At 37.6% G+C, this 4,336-nt stretch overlaps 1 long non-coding RNA gene across 1 annotated transcript; it reads right to left on the bottom strand.

Annotated features, from left to right (window-relative positions):
* Nucleotides 1-2,460: 2,460 nt before the first annotated feature.
* LOC125138533 lies at nucleotides 2,461-3,240 on the bottom strand. Its single transcript, XR_007137737.1, has 3 exons — nucleotides 3,187-3,240; nucleotides 2,678-2,926; nucleotides 2,461-2,584 (listed from the first exon to the last, which is right to left on the bottom strand). It is a non-coding gene; the product is annotated as an uncharacterized LOC125138533 (long non-coding RNA).
* Nucleotides 3,241-4,336: the final 1,096 nt, after the last annotated feature.

The following is a 4,336-nucleotide window of genomic DNA, read 5'->3' as shown; positions in this document are numbered from 1 at the left end:
CTGTGGCCCACGGATCCCGATGCTTGCTGCCCCCCCCCAAAAAATACTTACGGCCGGCTTCCGTCTCTACAGTGTTCACGCTCAGCGTGGACCCGTCCAGGAGCAACGCCAAGTTGACGAACTCCGAGAATGTCTTTATATCTCTGGTAGACGGCATCAAATACCGCAGGATCTCCCTTAGTCCGTGCTTAAAAATGTCTTTGAGCGCCTTCTCATCGAAGTTGACCTCGTTGCACAGGTCCAAGAATACCTCCGTGTACTCCTCAACTGGGGCGTCCTCCTGACGTAGGCAAAACAGGAGTTCTGCTGGATCCATTGGTGGTTGGTCGTTCTGTCACGCGGTGACACGGTGAGACATAGGCGAGTGAGGATCCAAATGCAGTTTAAAGTTTTTACTAAACAAAACACGAACAAACAGGCAGGCAACGCGGAACAAACAGGAAACGGGAACATGGACATGCACACACCAACACCAAAAAACGACCAACAACATTGAAGTGAACAGACAGAGTATATATGGTGAACGAGAACCAATCACAAACCAGAGACAGACAAGGACTAAGACAAAACACCTGGGGAAGAGAATGAATGTAATTAGTGTCCATGGTAACAGATAGGTGGGCAGGGTCAACAATTAACACCAGGGAGAGACGGCAGACAGAAACAAGGGGAAAACACAGACAGACACATTACAGCTTTATAGTGCGGAAAATATTGTAATTAATAAAACACGATTTTTTAAATGTTTTTTTGGTTCACATGCTAATGGTGTGTAGAAATTCTACCCAATGCACTTTTGAATGTTGTGATTCTATTTTATAAATGTCAAGAGGTTTACCTTCATGTGCATCTGCACCACTGAGTATACAGTCTCATCACCCACATTGGCTGTCTCTAGTTGAGAGGAAGAAACAACTCACTCATTAATTTCCTGAAAAAAACCTACTCATCTAAAGGAGTAAATATACATGATATTCCACAGAGCTGCTAAATTCTCACAACTATTTGGTCAGAAGGTGTTTTATGGGTTTTATGTATAATTGCTGTGATTTAAGGGGAGTAATACACTTGAGGATGTACTATTATAGAAAAACGAAAACTTTTGTTAATAGCAGGTTTAACAGGCTGGTAAATCTGTTATTCACACTACCTGTTGTCAATACAGTGTTTTATTCATTATATGAATAAATATAATTTCTTCATTTTGCCCAACCTTTTATTCTCTTTATATTTAGCATTGGTTTCAGTTCAATCTCAGCATAAGTCACATCAGTGTCAGCACCTGTAGTAGAAGAGAACAAAACCATCCCAATGATCTGTAGCCTTTTAATACATCAGTCATAACTCATCAACCTAAACATCAGTCATTATCAGTCTCCTGCCAAAACTACACTGAATCATAGCTGATTTTTTTAGAGCAGATCTTTAAACTCTTTCCTCTTGACCTGTGTGTAAGTGGCTTTGTTGATCTCAGCTGCAGCTTCACCTGAACACAGTGCAGTGTGTTGGTCTCTACAAGACACTTCTGTACTTTACTGTATAGAGTTAATCTAGAGTTAAATCTCCTAATGCAAGAGTAAATGTGTGAAAGGAAATAAAGCTACATGTTCCTCTCATGGCTGACTCATCCACAGTGTCATAAATATTAGCACTCCCTACGCAAAACAAACAGAAGAAAGTCTCAGAAAAATACTAAAAGAAATTCAGATTAATAGAAATAAACAGTCATTGAGACAGTGTCTGACCAGCCTGAAGTGGTGTGTGTCCTGACTGAGAGTCTTCAGCTCCTGACTGGTTCTGATTCCGTTCTGATGTCTGTTTGGTTCTCTGCATTTCTAGAGAGAGAGAGAGAGAGAGAGAGAGAGAGAGAGAGAGAGAGAGAGAGAGAGAGAGAGAGAGGGATTCTACATCTGAACAGTGTGTACATACTGACAAATACATTTTATATTAAACAGAGTGTACAAAAAGGTCAATTATACAGTACGAATAAAATTAATTATTCATTATAGATACAATAACTATATGTATAGCATAATATATAGTATTTATATTTAAATAATATTTAAATATACAGAAGTCCTAAGAGGCCATGGATTATTATTTTTATTTCTTTATTGAATTCTTGTGATCACAAAACTTTCAGATTTTACATGTTGTGGGTTTATAACAATGTATTATATGACTATATAGTATTCACTACATTACAGTTAATAGTTCTATATTCAGCATGTGCAAATATGTTTTATATTTTTTAGAGTCTACATGGAATTTAAACTATTTCTTGCACCGTCACCAGATTCATATCACACAGTATAATATTGACTTAAGTCTTAAAGATCTGTTCATCAACACTTAGTTATTGTTTAGCTTTAGTTATTGTCCATGATTATGTGATACATAAAAAAATTTGCTTTATTCTTTTGCAATTCTGGTTATATTCTACATAACAAAGCTAATGTAGTAATCTGACCTTTTTTTCTTTTGTAGGACCACAGCAGCATCATTAAGATCAGAAAAGCGATGAACAAAAATCCCAAACAAACAACCAGTCCTAATGTTCCATCATTGGATAGAGGACCTGAGACTGAGAAGAAAAAGGGCAGAATTTCAGCAATTAAACATAGAAACTCATTAAAAAGAGAATCAAATATATATAAATTGTCAAAAGATTTCTCACGTCTGACTGAGACCCAGCTTTTCAGTGACTCTCCTCTCTCTGGGTGTTCACAGTGGTAGAAACCTTCATCTGACTTTGAGACAGTTTGGATGATCATCTCTCCTGTAGTCTGGTTCTGGAGAACTGATCCATCTTTATAGAAATCAGCTCGGAGGTTTGAGGGATTTGGGTTGTGATATAAACAGCGTAGAGTCAGAGGATGTCCCTCAGTCACAGGATGGACAGGACTCTCCAGGATCACATCACCATCTAGAACACAGAAAATCACTAACAAGGAAATTCACACACTATGATGTAACTGTAGATAATAAATAAAAGTTCTCTAATTTATCTGTATGTAACATAAAATACTCTAAACCTGTGGAGTCTGGAGGTGTTTTATTGAAATCTTAAGAAAATGTTTTTGTCTTTCTAAACAGTTTCTCCCAAGTGAAATCTCAGAGTTCTAAATATTCTGTAATGAATCATTTCCCTTTTCCTTTAACATTAAACACTACATGAAGACTCACCATGCACTGTGATGTTGACGGGATTACTGTTTTCTCCAGATTCAGACACACACCAGTAAACTCCAGTGTAGGATGTGGAGAGGAAGCTGATGTTACATGTAGATCCTGTAACTGATCCCCAGTGTGAACAATCTAACACTCTCTCACTGTGTGTGTATCGTCTCACTGTCCATCCAGTAGACTTACTCTGGTCCTCACAGCTCAGTGAGAGAGAGTCATTAGTAAAGTGTTGAGTTCTGCTGGGATTGATGATCAGAGAGACTGGAGGAGATTCACCTTAAACACAGAAAAGAGCCATTTAAAGTGTCAATAAACAAAATAATGAGGCAGAAAACAAGGAAATGACTGTAATGTGATGTAAATTGCAGCATTTTTTTTCCAGTAAAATGCTGTTTTATTCTTTTACAAAAAATGATTAGACAGTTAGAGCAGTCAAATGAGACAATGTACAGGATTATGATTTTATACCATAAATATATTTACCTCCTATTTGTACCTGTATCTGTTTAAAAGACATTTTCTGAAGACATTATCTCTGAATAATTTATGTATACTTGGTCACATACAGAATGTTTACCTGCTCTGACTTAATAAAACCATGTCCTGAGTCCTATATATATATATGTGTGTATCATACACATACTTTATAAACTAATTATACACATGATTACATAAATACTGCATTAATCCGATGTTACATTCACACTTTTAACGTCTACACTTCAACACAACAGTTAATTTTCCTCACCAGTGATCCATAGTGGCTGTAGATTGCTGTACTGTGTGTAAAGGGCTGGTTCTCCTCTCTCTCCTCTGCACATATAAACTCCTGTGTGATTAAGCGCAGCAGGACTGAGAGTGTATTTGCCTCCAGATCCTCTGCTGCTGTCTGAGAGGAGCTCCACATACACAATATAGCCACGATTATTCTTTATTTCAGTTAATCCGTCTCTGTAGGGAACAACTGTGTACCAGCTAAATGTCCAGTCAGTAGAGGAGTCATTAACTTCACAGCTTAGAGTCACTGAGTCTCCTTCAGTCAGCCAGCTGTGTGGAGATACACTCAGTACTGCCTGTGGTCTCTCTGTTACACAGGAAATACAAGATGATGTTTATCTAGTTTTACTTAATACAAAGTAAGAAACTTTAC

Source organism: Tachysurus fulvidraco, chromosome 1 (genome assembly GCF_022655615.1).
Source record: "Tachysurus fulvidraco isolate hzauxx_2018 chromosome 1, HZAU_PFXX_2.0, whole genome shotgun sequence".
In the NCBI taxonomy this organism is placed as follows: domain Eukaryota; kingdom Metazoa; phylum Chordata; class Actinopteri; order Siluriformes; family Bagridae; genus Tachysurus; species Tachysurus fulvidraco.
The sequence above is the reverse complement of the archived record's forward strand: the minus strand, read 5'-3'. Positions and strand labels throughout refer to the sequence as shown.